Source organism: Lepidothrix coronata, unplaced genomic scaffold (genome assembly GCF_001604755.1).
Source record: "Lepidothrix coronata isolate B3197 unplaced genomic scaffold, Lepidothrix_coronata-1.0 Scaffold30, whole genome shotgun sequence".
NCBI classification, from domain to species: Eukaryota; Metazoa; Chordata; class Aves; order Passeriformes; family Pipridae; genus Lepidothrix; species Lepidothrix coronata.
In genome coordinates, this window is record NW_016690210.1 from 5,480,067 (window position 1) to 5,499,264 (window position 19,198).

The 19,198-nt window shown below is 46.1% G+C and overlaps 1 long non-coding RNA gene across 1 annotated transcript; it reads left to right on the forward strand.

The window, feature by feature from the left end:
• Window positions 1-4,710: 4,710 nt before the first annotated feature.
• On the forward strand, window positions 4,711-17,289 carry LOC108495315. The gene is made up of 5 exons (XR_001874064.1): window positions 4,711-4,819; window positions 12,333-12,502; window positions 13,201-13,322; window positions 14,781-15,120; window positions 16,609-17,289. It is a non-coding gene; the product is annotated as an uncharacterized LOC108495315 (long non-coding RNA).
• Window positions 17,290-19,198: the final 1,909 nt, after the last annotated feature.

Here is a 19,198-nt window from a genome sequence, read left to right on the forward strand (position 1 = left end):
CAAAACATAGGAAAAACAGAGATAGCACAGCTCTCCTGGAGTTTCAGCTTTGGGTTATCTGTGCAGTGCTGGGCAGTGAGGTGCAGCACACCTTCAGGACCCATGATAGCCCAGGATACCCGCTGTGCTGCTTGGGTACAACCTCCTTTCTATATTTCTGCCACTTTCCTTAAGGCCTGGCCTCAGTAATCAAAATCTTGAGATAATTCTGACCCTAGTTTAATCCTTGCGGCAGTCACCCCACTGGCACAGCCTTATGCCAGCAACAAAAGTAGGAAAGAGCCTGATCCCATAGGAGACCCAGGAGACACCTGAGGGGATGCAGCTGTACTTAAGAGGCTCATTACTTAATACATCTTCCAGGCATTAAAATCCCAGCATGCACTGAATGGCTTCAAGAAAGATAAACACAAAATCTGGATACAAAATTAGAAATGGAAATGATGGAGTAAGGGAAGCAGTGGGTGCCACAAGCATTCTTCATGTCTCTTTGTATGCAGCTGGATTAAATGCTGGACCTCATTTTATATTACAGCACTACATCCCTTTTGGAGGGCAGAAAGGAGTAGTACAGGAGTAAGAATGGCAGGACCTGGCTTTGCTTGGGTATTTTCTACAGCCCTGGTCTGTGTTAGGGGGAAGGTTTTCTTCTGCGTGACTGAAGCAGGGAGATGTTTCCCTCTCACATAAGGAGTTTATGGCTGATCCCCAAAGGCGACCAATTCCCCTTATTTCTTGTCTCATGCCCTGACCTTAAAGTTGTCTGTCCTTCCTGAATGTCTTCTGCATGCATGCTGCAAGGAGGGCTGGGAGCACAGCCCAATTTGAGGCCATAATAATGTAGATCAAGGCCTTTTTATTACTGCTCACCATGCCAAACAGACCGTGGCATGTGGGCCACTGCCATGTGCTGGGGCATACCTGTCACCTTGGGATCACTGTACTTGGAGAGAAGCCAAGTCCCTGCACTGGGCCCATGTCACATGCCACTTACAAGGCCTTCTTTGGGCAGGGGTCCTGACACAGTGTGCAGCCTGGCTGGAGATCCTGTCCCCCGGCCTCACAGGTCACTAATGATGTGCAAGCCACAGCCTGGCACAGCCAACAGCAGACCTTTACACATTGAACCGTGTGTCTGCTTGGGAAGTAATTCACCTTTATCATTCTTTTACAAAGAGTAGCCTGCATGATTTGCCAACTTGGAAAGCCATGATGTGACATTTCTTAAAACAGGGACTTTAGAAAAGATTTTAAAGTTCTGTTTGAAATATTGTTTTTGTATTGAAGTAGTGATGTGTTGTCTTTCTTTCTCTGACCAAGCTCAGAAGCTAAAAAAAACTATTTTCAGTGTTTAAATATGATGCTGACTGTTTAATGCCATAATGGTGTTGGCTGGAAAGCCCCACAATGTCAAAAGACTTTTGACCCACCCTACGAGGAAAGTTTCGGGTGAGGCAGGCAACAGTGAAAGTAGTGCAGCTGTAATAACTATTTGGTGATGCATAGACACAGTTCAGTGTCCAACAGGGGACTATTTTAAGTATTTATGTCCTGTCCATTGCAGCTAGGGCTCTTGGTCCAAATGAAGAACAGACAGCTGCACCCACACTGATTCTTAGACGATTCCTCTGATTCTCCTTGGCCCTACACCAGCAATAGCCTTTTATCCCCCCCAGTCCTCACGCACACAAGCAGTGGCAGCAGCTAGTGTAGTGCTATTGTCCCAGTGAAGTTGCACTGGGCTCCCCTCACTCAGGATGCAGCCTTTGGTACCTTACTCTAGAAAATGGGCAAAAGAAGGCAAAAGAGCAGGATTTTTCCAGCTGTCTTTGGCTTGGTCGCAATTCTTTTTCGGTTCATTTTCGCACTCTGGATGAGAGGAGTTGTTACCCGTCTCACTAGACAGGGTGTTTCAGGTCTGTAGGGTGCAGCTTTGGCATGCAGTGATGGCAGCTATTTGCTCAATTTCCCATTGCTCAGGGCCAGCGTGGGGTAAGCAGCACCTTCTCATTCCCACTGATCCCTGCTGGAACAGTGTCAGCCCTACCTGGCCTTACAAGTCAGCTCCACTTTCCTTTTTATTTAAAGCTATAAATTAGCAGCCAGGAAAACACCTGGGTGTCAACCCCTGGCAGTCCTCAATTTCCCAGTGAGGTGCAATGGAAAACTGAGAAATGGAGAGAAGCGCTAGAAGAAAAACAAACGGCAAAACAGAATATCCTATAAGATGGGTCCTAGCTCCCTTACATTGTAATATTACTTAGGTCCCCATAGCTTCATAGTCCTATGGTTATGACAAGAGGTATATATATACATATGTACACACACAAGGTAGATAAGATTGCAGGCCACAGATCAGGCCGGGTAGCCAGTGCTACCAGAAATGTTTATATAGGATTCACAGGGGAAATTCACTGAATATGGAATAGGAATGTGGTATTCAGGAGTACAAGCAATTACAGAAAGATTCAGCATTCTGGAAGTTTCTGCAAGAAGGTTTTGTCAGAGGTAATTTAATCCAGATCTCCCACATACCTCCCCAGTGCTTAATCTGCAAGAATATACTTGTTCCCTAATTACAAAAGAGCACCAAGGATCTGTAAGTATTTCTGCCAGTGGGATTGATGAGTGTTGGCGTAATCAGAGAAACCCTTGACTGCAGGTTTTCAAGTGTCCAGATCAGCTCTGGAGTTTGGAGAGCAAGAGCATACAAGGACAAAAAAGACTGGTGAAAAAACAAAGCGGTAGGTCAGAGTGCTTGATGCCATGCTAAGTGGCACTTTTTAATTCTCCACCCAAAAAAGATCATTTAGGAGATGTGGTCCAGATTAAGCTTATGACATCCTGATTGCCTTGTACCAGTTCTTAAAAGGGTGAAATTTCCTTTGCCCTCTAGTAAGGTCTCAGTATCACCTTGGAACTTATCCTGACTGGGTTGTGCAACCTTTGCTCACACTGCTGCCCTCAGTTCATCAGCCCCTCTGCAAAAGCCAGTTCTTGTACTGCCGAACCAGTTTTGTGTATATTTGCACCTTTGATGTAGATGTCCCCTTTGCAGTACCTCTCAGGTAGGGATCTCCAAGACCCAAATAAATGTTAGTTATGAAACTCTAATGCAAGCCTGTGAAGTGGTTCATGACTTTCCTTTGTCACATGAAGAGGAATAAACAGAGGTGCCGAGCTGGTAAGTGGTTTGTCCAAGATTAGAGTTGTAGGTGGAACACAATTGGAGCTAAGGGTATCAGTGGAAATATAGGGTCCTGCTTTCAAATCCTTGCCTTTTACTGACAGAGCTGCAATTTTGAGACCTCACTGCCTTTAAAACACCACCAGAGTTCATTTGGCCTTGGCCAAGCCTCCTGATTCCCTGCCATTTCATTTATTTCCTTTGAATACATGGGATTAAAGAAAAAATGGGTTTGTTCCCAGACTGACTTTGCCCTCCTAACATCTCAGGATCTGCCCATAGTAGGAGAAGGTTTACCAGGACAGTGGGCAGTGGAAGGGGAAGGGAATGCTTGAGGACTGCCTGGTGGGTGTGATGGTGGGTGTCTGCAACCACACAGAGGGGACTGTGCCCATCCTTGGGTGTGACCACCTGGGTGTGAGGATGGCCCCTACCTCAGAGCCATGCTGTTGCATATACTATGTATTCTACACCAGCTGGTGTGGTTCCTGTATGTCAGAGTGCAAACGCAGACAGGGAGGTACCCAGGGACAAAGGGGGAAGGTGTAAAAAAGTGAGTAAAGTCCTTTCATGCAGCATGGTCAGAGACCCAGTTATCTACAGACACATAAGGCTCCTTTACCTCTCACTCCTCCTCATTGTCACCTTGATGGCCACATTCCCATGCATCTGCCTGGGAAACGAGGGCTGAAGGTGCCCCCCCAGCAGGCAGCTTGCCACAGCTATCGGATGATCTCCCTCGGCAGCACACCGCCACCTCCGGGAAGCCTTCACCTGTTGTCTGCTGGGCTCCCTCATCACCACTGATAGCATCGCCACCGTGACCTTGAAATCCTTCTCACAAGTGCCACCCTGTCTCTTGGCAGTGGGAAATCAGATTTTTCCTTCCCTCGGCATGACTCCCTGCATTCTCATTTCTGAAGAAGGAGCCAGGGAGGGAATGAAGCTTTTCCCTGTGCAGCAGTGACTCTATTTTCAGCTGTAGCCCAACAGATTGCTTCGCTCTTCTGCCTTATCATCCAATACCACCTTAATGCATGCAGCTACGCAAGGTTACTATTAGTGACTGATATTGCTGGTGCTGCGGGCTGGAGGTTTTAACCCTAAATGAACCAAAATCTCTACACTAGATCCTTAGCTCTCCCCAGGTTTTCAGATTGTATCAGTTATTATTTTTGAGCTTTTTTTTTTTTTTTTTTTGTAAACCAGAAAATGCGGTTTGTTTGTTATGCCAGAGGACGATAAAGAGAAAAGTCAGCCGTTCTCTAGGACCAAATCAATCAGAGGTTTACCTTGCAGGGAGTGACTGACAGGTCTGGCCCTCTGGCACCGTAATTTATTTTCCAGGCTCAACTCTTCGCAAGTATCGCATGTCACGCTTTTAAAGATGCATACATATATATATATATAGAACCAGCCAGGTGGTTATATTTAGTGCAACTGTAGGTACAGAAGCACTTCTTTTTTTAGCTTCTGTTGGTGCAAATATAGAGATAGGAGGGAATCAAACAGTCTCTCTTAACCTCTCTCCTGTGCTCCTGCGAAAGCATCCCTTCCATTTGGCAATGTACCCAGAGGAGTCTGCAAAACTGCTATTAAGGAAGGGCTGTGGAAGGAACTGGTTGAGGAATGGTGAGTTTATGAGACGTTCCCAAATTTCAGCCAAAGATGCGAAATACTCTCATTCCACTGTGGAACAAAAATGGGGTACAAAATAGAAGTAACAGTTTCTCCCCCACAAGCTGGAAGGTCAAAACAATTTATTTTGACCTTTTAAAACCCATTTTGACATTTTCAAACCTATTTTGAGGCTATGCGGATCACAGGAGGTGCACCAGGAAACCCCAAAGGGTGAACACCCCTGAGTTAAACACTAACTTCAAGATCAGTATCCTGTCTTGTATCAGCAATAGTGTGGCCAGCAGGACCACAGCAGTGATCATCCCCCTGTACGTGACACTGCTGAGGCTGCACCTCAAATCCTGTGTTCTGTTTTGGGCCCTTCACAACAACAAAGACATTGAGGTGCTGGAGAAGAGAAAGACAATGGAGCTGGGGAAATGTCTAGAGAGTAAGTCATATGAGCAGCAGCTGAGGCAGCTGGGGTTGTTTAGCCTGAAGAAAAGGAGGGTCAGGGGGGACCTTATTGCTCTCTACAACTACCTGAAGGGAGGTTGTAGACAGGTGGGCGTCAGTCTCTTCTCCCAAGTAACAAAGGAGAGTATGAGAAGAAATGGCCTCAAGTTGCTGCAGAGGAGGTTTAGATTGGATATTAGAAAAATATCTTCTCTGAAAGGGTTGCCAAGCATTGGAACAGGAGTCCCAGAGAGGTGGTGAAGTCACCAGCCCTGGAGCTATCTAAAAGATGTGCAGATGTGGCACTTAGGGACATGGTCCAGGGGTGGACTTGAAGAGCTGGATTAATGGTTGGACTCAATGACCTTAGAGGTCTCGTTCAAGCTAAATGATTCCATTCTGTTCTATTCTATCCTCCAGTTCAGGATCCCCCAAATGCACCTGTCTTAGCAGATTGGTCTGGGTCCAACCACAGGAAGTGCTACAAACTCTGTGAAACCCTCAAGGCTCCCAACCCTTCTTGACCACTTCCATCCTGGTAAACTGGGCAAAGTGGGGAAACTGGGCATCTCCAGAATGTAGGTCCAAGCTCTGGGAGGCAAATGGAGTCTGAGGAGTCTGCTGGAGTCCATTGATGTCCTGGCTATACCCCTGTGGAGCATGTTAAACAACACAAATACACATTTTCCATGGAAAAGATGTTCCAGGCAGCCCTGGTTTCAGACTGTGCATCAGAGAGACCCCTGGCAAGGAGCTGCTGGCTGAAGGAGTGAGTAGTGCAGCAGGGGAGGAGAGCACAGCATGCAGGGATCCCTGGGGATGCAGAGTCCCTTGCCAGCTCCCAGCTGTTCCTGACAGCTGCATCCCTTGGCCTGACAGCAACTGCAACCACCGAAAGTCATGAAAAACAGACAAGTTTAACAGATACATGGGCTTTCTGTCAGATCTTAAGAGAAACCTCTGCTCTGGCCTGAGCAAGTGTTTGTGTGTCCCAGTATATACGATTTTTTCAGGCTGTTTTCAGCTGGTCTGATAAAAGGTGTTACTTGGCCCTGCAGGTCTCCTTTTGCTTTAACACACAGGGGTACGTACTTCTGCATAGCCTGTTATAAATGCACCATAAAAACAAAGGCTTGCATTTTTGAAATGCCATTGTCCATTTGTATTTCAGCTTTCCCTTTCTCGTCTGTTTGGTATCTACTGGTCTGTCCACATATGTACACGCTCATTTGTACATGCACAAATCAATTGACACGCACCCTCTCCTGTGCAAATAAGCTTGTCCCTCGGGTAGTTGTATATCACAGGCCAGTGACACCTCCATAACTTCTTTTAGGAGCTGGAGGTAAGTTTTTCACACGTTGACCTTGACTCCTCTCTACACCAAGAAAAAGAAAAAATCTTTGCTCCTAAAATCTCAGACCTTGTTTTTCACACTTCTCAGAAGGAGAGGAGGATAAAGCACGTGCAGACCTAAGAGTGTATTTTATAACCATTGAGAAAGTAATAAAATCTTCTGCTTCAAAGCAGAGATACATAATCCATGTGTATCTGCCTGGAGCTGGTCTGAGCAGAGCTCCCACAGGGCTGAGATATGACAGATGCAAGGTGATGGACGCAGTGTCACAGGCTGTTTGGAAGTGGCAGTGTTCATATCCTGAGTATAGGTAAGCGCTTGGAAGTTATTACATCCCTTGCTCAATGGGTGAGAAAGGTAAGGAGCACTTTCAGTAAGGTCTAAACACATGGGGCAGTGATAAATGCAAATCCCTCAGGCTCTGCACAACAGGGGTAATGGGTCTTCAGCTTCAGCAGAAAGAGAGTTACAGTCTGACTGACCTCGTCCAGGAACACAGAAGAGAAAAAGACAAGAAACTGCAGGAAGCAGTAGCTATGACAGAAAGAGGAAGAGGTGTTTGGGTTCCAGGATCTTAGAGACATGGGACTGCCCTGGCCACGGTCATCATGGGGGGAAGACAGGTCACACTGCCTGACAGCAATTTGGCCGAAAGCATGCTAGTGGCAGACTGCACATTTATCTTGGTTGAAATAACACTTTTTTGGGGTCCGCTGAAGCCAGCTGAGCATCAGCACTCATCCTGGGTACCTCCAAAACAGAAGTCAGCCCTGGGATGTGCATCTCAGCACCCCTGGGGTGTTAATGTGCCTGCAGGTGAGGACAATTGTAGGGGCAACTTCTCACTGGGGCTGCAATTGCTAAAGGCGCAGCCAGCAAACCTGCCAAAGTCATCAGGACCAGGGAGAAATGCCCTTGGGACACAATGAGACACTGACAGTTCAGGAACTGACAGCCTGGGACTAGCCCTGCCAGGATCCTTCTTTGCAGAGAGGTCTGAATGCCTGTGGTGTGCTGGTTAAAGAAAGACATCTTTCCCTTGCCATTTTTCAACCTTGAATGATGTATAATCACCAATATTTGCTGAAGCTGCTTGTTAATGATGTTTACTGAAAGGTATTTCCCCCTGTGTCTACCCGAAAGACACGATGCTGTCCCACAGTACACAGCACAACTCTAAACTGCCAGGAAGGTAAAGCAAAAATATCACCTTTTCCAAGGTGTTAAATGACTAGCATGGACTTGCATACTTAGTGTACTCTGTTCCCCTTTCTGCCACAATCAATACCACTCTGATTTCTTTATCACGGATGACGGGGGATGGAGATGAGCGATCCTGTTCATACCTCAGCTTTGGCATTTTGATTCCCAAACAGCCCATTCACTAGTAGCATAAAAATAATGTAAAAACAAATAGATCAAATAAATGTAGCTTGAAGACATTCTCTATTACAACCCTGTTCTGTATTCTATAAGCAAAATATGTACTGCGCATACAAACACCGGGGGAATGGAGGGTTGCAGGTATTAACACTGACATATCAAGAGGTTCCTTCATGAGACTGTATTATCTATGCAATCACCTACAAGTATTTACATTTCACGAATGACGTTTTCCAAACATCACCTCCAGCTGTACTGCCTCGTGCTGTTCTCGGGAAGTTCAGGCAGAGAACGAGGCCAAATCAAGTCTTTCGGGGGTGTTTTTGTGAAAGACCCGGCTGTAGGGGGAAGCAGTGAGTGTTGGTGACCTTGGGTCGGGGTGATTCTGTGGCAGGATAGAATTGGAGTGATTCTGATTCCCTGTGCTGCTGGAGGTAAAGCATCATGTTTCTAGAAGACATCAGTCAATGGCCAAGACAGGCAAATCCACAGGAGTAAAAAGGGCGTGCAAATCCCTAGTTGGATTCTTCCTCTAACCTTCCGCAAGGTTAGGTGGGGTTTTCTTCTCATATTTTGACACTGGTTTCTTTGAACAAAGTTTAGCATAGGCAGGCCTTGCAAACTATTTCCTAGGACTCATCAGTGGGGCAGTTGTGGCAAATTTGCCACTCGCACAGTGGGGCAGAACTCACATGGCATTTTTAGAACTTCACTGGATAAAAAATGTGTTAATGAGGAAGAAAGTTTAAAAGAGTCACCCATTCTGCAAACAGCCTCTCTCTGCAGATATGCTGAGTGAACACAACAGTGCTGGCAGTTCAGAAAGTTTGAAAAACACCATAATCAATTAATTAATTTTTTTCAATATCAACCCACTCCTAAATCCTGACCACTAGTTCAGATAGGGCATTTTATGACTCTAATAAAACAAATTGTGGTGTTAATTGTCCCAGATTCAGTTCAGCAGGTTGCCTGCAAGTACCAGACTGATTCCAGGTCTGCATCATGTCCTGATTCCAGCACAAGTTATCCATTTTACTTACTTAAATTCCCTTTGCAGTTCCAATGAGACATGTGACTCTTCTCTACTTCCTCTCCTAAGTCATTGTGATTACCTCTGCTGATAAAAAGCGCCTGTTTCACTTAGTACAATTTAAAGGGTAAACAAAAAACCACACACACTCTTTTTCAAAAAGTGAAGTATCTTGGAACAAAAGGTGTTAATATCTTAAAAATTATTAACCTATGCCCTTCCTGCTCAAAGCAGGAATCCAAATTTGGAGCGAGGCCAATTTATATGACACTGTATGAATATGTGGCTTGTATTTCTATAATTTTTCTTTTTTATGTGCCAACGAGCAGAGCAGGAGGTGACTGGGATGTGGGAGACCAGGGCTAAACTTCCACTCTGCCCAAGGGAATGTGATACACTGCTTTGCCTTTTACTAGGAGAGTCTCTTTATCCTCTGCTTTCCAGCTGTCCTGGGCAGTGGGTGCTCCCAGCCAGCTGTTGCTAAACATTCTACTATTTGTTGGCAGTGGGAAAAGAAAACAAGGGAGTGCCCATGGGAGGCTGGAGAGACATACAGTATTGTAAATAGATAAATAGGTAAGCAGAATCCAATCAGAGAAATAAATTAATTTAGCATTCAGCTGTAGGTCCCTCCAAGTACACCCCAACTGCTGCAGTAATTGTGCTGAAGCCAAGGGAGCTTCAGGATTTTCTCTCCAACTGCAAAACCTGCTGTGGCACCTCTGAGATCACTTGTCCTGCGCTTTATCTCAACTTCATGACCACTGGTCAGGGAAATATAGCTGCTGCCTGAGGGCAGGTCATGAGAGTTCAGGTCATGCCTCTCTGACCTTCCTCAGTCTTTTTGTGGGATGCTGAGGGCACAGATACTTTTCATAGATACCATGTTGGCAATGGAGTCCCATGTGAACCTGTGCCATTGGTATCCAGCTTCTTCGCTATCCCAGAACAAACTGAGTTGTCCACTGTCCAGCTGTCTGGGCATTACCCAAATCTTGGTGAGTCGCTCCATTGCATTTTGGTGGCTTTTGGAACAGACCCTTCCTGAATTTTGTCTTCAGAGCACCACTGTGAGTTTTGCATTTACAGATGAAACTTAAAGTGGCTGCAAATTAGGACAAATAAAGCTCAGCTTAGAAAGAAGTCCTTGCTACAAAAAAAAAGGAGGACACCAGTCTGCCATGTAACAGGCTCATCTACAGCCATACCTCCTGTTTTGTGGATTCTCCAAATACCACAGTTCCTCCAAGAGAATAGTAGACCTAAATCCATCATACTTAAGACATACAATTAGATTAACCCTAATCATATAATTGTGCCTCTGTAAGTAAAGTATCTGTAGATGAACTCCTGTCCATTATAGGAACTGTTTCTTCTGGCATCAGTCATTTGTACTTCCACAACAGGTGCTGCTAAGTATTTCTCAGCTAAAGAAAGACAGGTGAATGGGTAAAGTTATGTCACAAGGAATACTGTTATATTTGAAAAACTCTGAGGTAAACAAGATCACCTTGTAGTAAGTTAGAAGTGCTTCCCCTTAGCGAGGTGAGAATTTGCACTAGCTCAGGTAAACAGCAGGGATTAGTTATGGCAGAGACGATCTGCGGGCACTACAGGGCCTGATCCAAACCCCTTTCATGCTCTAGGAGGTTCTTTCTTGCCTTCCACAGGCACAGAAAGAACCAACCGTATGGGAATTACCATTGTGTCGGTCAGTGCCAAGATCTGCCATGAAAATCTCAAAAAAAATCTTTTCCAAAAGCCCTGCTACCAAGACAGATAATGAAGAAGATGAAAGCTTACTCATTTTACATTCCTGTGGGTTCCTTCTCTTTACCCACCTCAGACCTGTGAGACCTTCTGATCTGTCTCCTAGACTGTTGTTTTCCATTTTGACTCTCAGGCTAGCATGAAAAAACTTCTCATGGCAGAGCAGTACAACAGATCTGCTGTTCCCACCATCCTTCTGTCTAAATTGCATCACAGCTTCTGAAGCAAGGCCTGGCAGGGTGGATTTTACCCACTGCGGGTAGTTCGTGGAGAACCACTGCATTTAGTCTGCAATTCATATCTCCTTTACAGCCAGAGTGTGGAAAGGGGTCTGAGCAGAAATTGAAATCAGCCTCCTGGGTGCTACGGTGAACAGGCAAAGTCAGCACACCCCCAGTGACACCCTTGGGATGTAGGCACCTATAAAGAAAAAAAATGCCTTAATCACTTAGAGTCTGTCCACAGTATTTATGGAAAGCTGATGCCTACAAGCGTTTACAGAATTGCATGAATGGGAAAATGTTTGAACGAGATGTTGCTGTGCAGGCAGCCACCACGTGGGACCCAGTCAGCCAGCCTCCTGTATCAGGATAATAGTACTTTGTTAGCAGTCTTGTCATCTCCACCTCTGCAAGTGTTCCTCTGCAAGTCTTGCACCTTGGTGAACCACAGGGTCATTTCCAGTCCCTGGAAGTATGCTCCCTGCTGAAGAATGAACAGGGGAATGATTGCATGTGGGAAAATAGTATCCTGAAAGGATACCTAGCTTTCTCTGGAAGAGCTGGAAAATAGCTGTTTCCTGAGCCCCAGGGTGGGTGCATTAGGGAAAGGAGAGGTCTGAGAGCACTGACTGTGTCAGGCCCACCGAAGATGGAGGGCTGAACTCTGACCTGGCATCTTTGGTAGTGATGCTAATAAAAACATTATGTATTATGGAGCCATGTGTTGAATACAAGACAGAACTGGGCTGGTTCTTTACATCTACCTGGTATATGGGTCACACAAGCGCTTCCTCAAACAAAGATTTGCAGACAGACTGTGTTCAGGTCAGTTGAAAGCAGATCACAGCTTCCCAAAGGACATCAAAGATAAGATAACAAGCACACACAAAAAAATGCAGTCTGCCTTGAATTCCTCTGGAGGGTCACTGGGGCACTGCAAAGCCAGCTCTGGGTTGAATGAGCTGGTTTGCCTATTCTCCTTCCAGGAAAATATGGTTTTCTCTCCACAAACCTCAGTAATTAGAAAAAGAGAGATGTGTAGAACAGTCTTGTCTCTGGAGCAAGGGTGCAAACATCAGCTCTGGATTGACTGTTTATGCATGTGATCTGCTGTGCCTGGGGATCACATGGCTTGACCTGCACCACATTGCAACACAGAAACCGAGAGCGGGGCACAGGGTCAGACCAAAGTTTCTGGGTCATCCTGGTAGTGCATTCCCAAAAGCAGCCAAGGGTGAATGGGGAGTAAGAGAAACCTGGCGAGAAGATAATCCATCTCATCGCCACATTCTCATCTCCTGGCAGACGTGAGGCTTGAAGGACTGCCTGAGCTGGAGCTTGCAGCCAAACCTCTGTGCCCTGCAGCACCAGTTAGTCCATCTCCCCGACTCGGGCTGAGTCCTGTTGAAACCTGTTTGTACTGGAGGCCTCCACATTATCTGGTGCCAATGAGTTCCCTGGTTCAATTATGTATGGTATGGAAAAGCATTCTTTTGCGTACATTTTGAATCATTTGCCTGGTAATTTCAAAGGAGCTCCCATTCTGTCCTATCTAATTTTGAGGATGTGTGCCCAGTAGCTAGACCACAGGACTGAATCTCTGAATTAATTCTATTTTCATCTCTGTCATTCTTCTTAAAGAGCAGGTATTATTATTCATTGGGGTGAGTTTCACCTTCAGCCAGCTCAATTAAAATTACCTCAAGCAAATAGTGATCTGGAATTTGGACTGAAATGACATAGTTGAGACTAATGTTCCCTATATACCTGCACAGAACAGGTAAAAACTAAACTAGGCAATAAAGGTAAAAATTCTGTTTTAAATTTCCAATGCCTGAATTGATTTGTGCAACTGAAACTGCTGCCAACATGTTACAAGATAACTTGTCATACAGCAGTAGACCCTATTATATAGCAGAATGCCCATAATTACAGAAAGATAAGACGAGATCCCACATGTAAAGCAAAAATGTCTAATTTCTAAAAATAGTTATTACCTGAGGACTGACTATCTATCTACCTGTCTGTCTGTCTATCTATCTATCTATCTATCTATCTATCTATCTATCTATCTATCTATCTATCTATCTATCTATCTATCTATCTATCTATCCATCTATTGTAATTGTGCTATTTCTATTGATGTGTCTCCATTTCACTTGTCATTTGCCAGTGAAACAGCACAAAAATCTTGAAAAAAATCAGCCAGACGAAAGAGTGCTTAACAACCTGCGTTAGCAGCTGAGAGGGGTTCACAGATATAAAGGTGTTGGTTATATCTCAAGATGAGAAGTGGTAAGTGTCCGCATTAATTATAGTCTTGGGCACATGCTTGTACCGTGCTCACAGCCCGGCGTTAATGGGATTTTCCCCCCTTCTTTCAGAGGCAAAATCCACAAGGAAAGCCAGGCAGCCTTTCTTCAAGAGGTCGTTTGCATCCAGGACGTGTACAAATCTCTTTACATTTATTTAGAAACTAAGGCAATTAAAACACCCCAGGCCCCTCCTATTAACTCAGAAACATCATTATGAAGATGCTTATGCCACAGCGGCTTACTATGCTCGGTTTACTGGAAAACTGGAAAGCTGCGTTTTCAGCCATTTGATCAACAATTTCCCGAGGTTGTTAATGACTTGCAAAAATCTGCCCAACAGTAACAACCTCAGGGAGACCCCGCGCTGTCTCCTCTGAGAACCCCTTTTGTTTTCAGAATGAGAAATTTAATTAGGCAAGGGTTTTTTTGGCAGAGGAGTTCATGCCTTGCGCCCTCAACAAGCAAACCCTGTGTGACTGCCCAGCGCCACCCGGGAGTCTGAGCCTTGGCAGAGCCGAGGACCTACTGGGGCAAAAGAAATTAATCGATTTTAAAGTAGTTCCCACCGCGTTTTCCCCTTGTTGGGCAAGGTAAGCAGCTGAGCTCGTTCCCCTCCTTTTGGAGTTTACCCCTGTGCCACGCACGGGCTCGTACAGGGGTTTCACGGGTGGGAGAGGGGCGAGGCGGGGGCAGCAGCCAAGAGGTTGGCTGGGGCTGCTCTGGGGTTGGCCAGGAAAGCCAACACACGCAGCCGGGTGGAATTCCCCCCGGCGGGGCGATGTCTGGGAAGGGCGCACACGCAAACAAACCCATCCGGGCAGGCACAGAGATAAGGGACTGCCAGGTGCCATCAGCATTCCCCAGGGCTTTCTCAACTTCCAGCGTCCTAAAAAACCCACGCTCACGAGGCACGCTTAGGAATCCCCAAAGACTCTCCATTAAGTCACTAATTGCTGCTAATTATCGTGAGAATGATTTGTGAGTGCCGGTAATGTGCTTGGTGCTAAGGAGACTGGAGAGCAGTGCCAGTCCCCAGCCGGTGGCACTGGCGACTGATGGATGCAAAGATCACAAGCAGCAGCTTTAGCAGCAGGCAGCATTCCCTCGCTGTGGAGCCGTCCCAGGGGTGCTGAGCAGGATGTGGGCTCCCTGGGGATCACAGAGTGGGCACCTCCCAATAGGTGAAGTCAGATGGGGTGTACAGGTCACCCAAGTGTCCCCTCATCGGTTCTGGAAAGGGTTGTGCTCCAGCTCTTGGAAAAACTACCTTTTCCACCACGGCCTTGAGGTGTTTTTTTCAGCAGAAACAGAGGAATGTCATGTTTATCTGAAAAATATTAACAGTCTCTCCTCCATGTATGGTCTCATCACAGGAGATCCAAGTGTACAGACAAGTGTAACATTTCTATGATGATTGTGCCTTTTTTTTTTTTTACAGTTGCTACTTCTTCTACATGAAGAACTTTGCTTCATTTTGCTCTGAGTAGAAAACAAGAGTCTCTGCCTGACTGGTTGCACTGCACTCCTCCCTTTCCCTCCTTTGCCAAGATGTGTCTGTAGGCATGCTCCCCAAGCTATTTTAAAGACAGGCTGGCACTAAGGCACTCACAGTCAAAGGAGAGAAAAAAGATGAAGACAGATATTTGCTCTTTGCTGGCAGGGGACAGCAAGCCACTGGAAAAGTGTCCCTTTGGAGGATAAGAGAGACTCTTCCTCTTTGGCTGGCAGAGTAACACACACAGCTCCCAGCTCTCCAAAGGGAAAACAACTGCCTGTAGGTAAGTGCTCCCAGGCTTAGGCACTCCTCAGTCAGCAACTGCCTACCAGTCTCCACCTCCCTAGCTGCTGTTCTTTGGAGAGAGATTTTTCTTAAAGCAAGTGTTCCCCTGCTCCTTCTCAGCTAAACAAAATGGGCTAAATCTGTGATGGCATCTCCTACAGAGCCCCTTATTTAGTTTGCTGTCAAAATCATTGCATGTATTTTTTTTTTGCACAATTTTATTTCACAGCATAAAATTAATAGAGAAGGAGAGTGGTGCTTTAAAAATCAGTTGCAAACAGCATGTTCTGATGTAAATGAACACTCTCCAGCAGCATTTGCAAATCTGTAGTGGAGCCTTGTGCATCAGACTGAAAAGGAAAACAAACCAGGGGCCTGGCTACAGAGGGAAGCCTAGGTTTTCCTGTCTTCTTTTTTTCTCTCTTTTACAATTCAAACTGCAAGGGGGAAAACAGGCTAATAACATGCAGCTGAAAGCTAAATTAGATATTTAAATTTCAGTCTGTTAAATTAGGGAAGTAATTGGTGAAGCCTCCAAAAAGAATATGCTCAAGGTCCATGGTTCTGAACCCCTCTGTGAGATGCTGGGCTCTGCCCTGTCTCCATCTCCTGTGCAAAATAAGTGCAAGCCAGAGACAGGCATTTCCCACTCAACTTGTGTGGCTGTCAGCACCTGATTAGCAAAAGAGAAACAGGCCAAGATTGTTTTTAGCCTTACAACATCCCTTTAAAGTTTTAACTTCACAACACATTGATAAATGATGAATGTGCACCTGAACAAAATCCAATACAAAATTCCTTTTAAAAATTACATTGAAGTGAATGCAAAACATATATGGGAGTTGGAAGCTGGGTCTCCGGGCTGCTGCCTGTCTGTCAGGGCAGTCCTCTGAGCCATAGAGATTCATCACTCCCTATAGGAAGTCATTCAGAAGGAGAGCTGTGCCTTGCTAGACAACCCCTAATTTTCATATGTGTTATCTGGCCATCACAGCAACAGCCAGAATGAGATTAGGCAGACACATGGATGGATTAGATGGATGCTTTACATTCCTTCTGATGACAAAAAAAGGGCTCTGGGCAGAACACATCACTTGCCCCAAGGGAGGACAGAAAAGGTGACATTTCTGTAATAAGAGAGTAGCTCCACGGAAAAAAAATTAAGTCACCCCCATGAGTAACTCAGCTGGAAGCTTCTCCTTGCCCACTTTGACTCAGTATTTGTGGAAATTTTGCTTTCAATAGCAAAATATTACAAGCCACAAGGCTACAAAGTCAAAATGCTCTGTTTATACATAAAGCTTTTCACTGAAGTGTCTTAATAATTTAAACAGATGCTGTAAAGCAACTTGTTGAAGTGTCTCCTAAGCTTGCTGTTGAAAGCCCATCAGACCATATAGAGGACACAAATATTGGGATTGCAGATGACCTAGTGGGGCTTTTCCTACCACTGCCAATGTGGTGGGTTGGCTCTGCCTTTTCGCAGGCGCAATATTCTGTTCATGGGGGAAACAGAGAAGCTTTGCCTTGAATCTTGCAGGACAATTTGTTGCCTGAAAGGATCCACCGAGATGCAACAAGCTCTGTTTAGAAACGGACATATCCAGCCTGGAGCATGGGGAGACAGTAAAGCATCTGTTTGACTTCCTCAACGGGTTTACTGTGTGTAAATCATTTATCCCTGCTCCTGCTCCCCTTCCTTGACTCTCACAATTTGTATTTTTGTGTTAAAAAAAGCGACGCCTGCCTTTCTGTTGGTGAGCAGCTTGGGACACATTGCCTGGAGTCTGACCTCAAAGTAGGGTGGGATTTGAATCTGAAATCCACTCAGTTTGATCTCCCAAGAACTGCCGCGCTGCACAGCTTGTACATCTTTAGTAAAAGGCAAGCCTTCAAATCCATCCTTTTCAGAGGCCTGTCTCTGTTGTCAGCTGCCATCTTTTGAGAGAAAGATCTAAAATTAGAGAAAAGCTGCCCTCCACTGCTGGAGAATACCGCTGCTGTGACATATGAAAGCAGAAATAAGCTTCAAATAAAGGTCTTCTGCTTAGGCTCACGTAACGAGCAAGAAAGGCTTTGGGTCTTTCCTGTCCAGACCGGCATTTGTGGGGATCTGATTTAAATAGGCAGCCACAGCACCAACGCTTATCTTTGTCTGCCTAAGCGTTTATACTTTGCCTGTCATCATAGGTGCTGTTATTTTGATGGAAACCTACAGATCCAAGGGTTTTTCTTTTAAATACCTTTTCTAGAAATCCTGAGGGATGCCAGAAGACCCTACTCTTTTCAATAAATCAGTGAAAAAGAAAGAAACCCTCCGTATGGAAACAGCAGCTTGAGACCTTTCAAATGTGGTGGTTGGGATGAGGTGTGGACACTGAGCAGGGACTGAGCTGTGGCTGCAGCCCTGGAGGCCTCGGGTTAAAATCTATGTCCTTCAGCTCGGCCCCGAGTCTGGGGTACCTCTGGTAAGCACTGCCATATCCCCGCTGACTCCCACTGTTGCCCCTGACACCGTGGTCTCTGTGCTCCACAGCCTCTGCGCTCTGCTGCATCCCTCCCGTTAAACAGCGTTTTCCTGCCCCGGAGGGATTAGTGGGGCTTACAGGGTTAGATCTGCTCTAATGTACCGTGGCACAACAGCCCAGGCGCGGTGCCCAGGGGCGGAGAGCCCTGGGGAGACTCCCTCCTGGTGCCGGAGGGGAGAGGAGCTGGTGCCGCGCCAGGGCATGCGAATTAAGATGAGGAATGAGTTCTAGCCTCCCACTACCTACGATAAAGCAGGATTTGACTGGGAGTAAGGCAGTGTTATTGTTTCCCTTTTAATCTGCGCATTTTACAGTGTCCCGAAAGCAGAGACGCCGCTCTAACACAGCAAGGGTGTATTGCTGAGACTTGCAGCAAAGAAAACAGAAAACAAACCTCCTTCTCTTTCTTCTCTTCTCTTTCTTTTCTTCTCTTTTTCTTCCTGCTCCCTCCCCACCCTGGGCATCCAAGGTCCCCCGTCCCCGCTGTGTCATCGCTCAAGCCTGCCCTGCGCTGGTGATGTTATGCCTTAAACTACACACCGATGGCTCCAGCAAGGGTCAGGGGCCCTTCCTGCAGCCCAGGCTGGCCGTGCTCAGTCACTCCGGCAGCATTGGCATGCTGTGTCCCACAGAAGCAGGCAGCAGGGGGGAACAAGCAGCTTGCTGTCAAAGAGACATCCCGGGCATTTGGAGAAAGAAAAACTTAGAAACGGCCTCAGCAGTCACCTGGCTGAACAATAGGTTGTTCAGTAGCTGATTTTAAAAAACACTGGCTAAAGGTGAGTACACTGAGGCCAAGCCCTCACCTGCCAGATGGAGTTCATGGGGAAGGAATCAATATCGGGACCAAGAGAGAGGGAGAAAAACGGGACCAAGGGAAAGGTGCACGTGTGAGGAGGCTTTGTTTTTGCAGGATTAGAGCAGATACCTTCAAAGCTCCTTTCCCACATTGCAAATGCAGGAGAGACTGCTCCCTGTTTTCATCCTCCAGGTTCTCCCTCCAGTGGGGCCCCAGCAGCTCCAGTCCTGTGCACTGGCACCAGAGGCTGTCTGCGGAAGAGATTCTTATTCAGATCCTCTTCACCACAATGACATGATGGCCAACTTTGTCATGTGCCTGGCAAAAATAGAGGCTTCAGCACAGTGTAAGTGGCTTGCATCCAGGGGCTGAAGTGCCAGCATGTTTTCCAGACCCTTTCAGCTCATGAGACAGACCGTGACAGGGGAAAAACAAAATTAATAGCTGGGCTGCAAGTGCAGGTAATGCAGACACACAGTACAGGGATTGTGGAAGGTAGGATCTTGTGGGAGAAGGTACCCGGCAGCTTATGGGGGAGCGGGATTTGGTCACTGGAGTGAAAAGGAACCCATTTTTCTTAGGCAGGAGTGGTAGAAGTTTGACTCCCTGAACAACCAAAGTGTAACCAGGGTGGGTCATCAACCCCCGGCATCACCCCAACACTGGTGTTATTGTTGGTACCGCAAAGGGATTGGATCAGGTTATTAAAGGTCATGTCTAATTGTGTGCAGCCAAAAGTGCATATACTT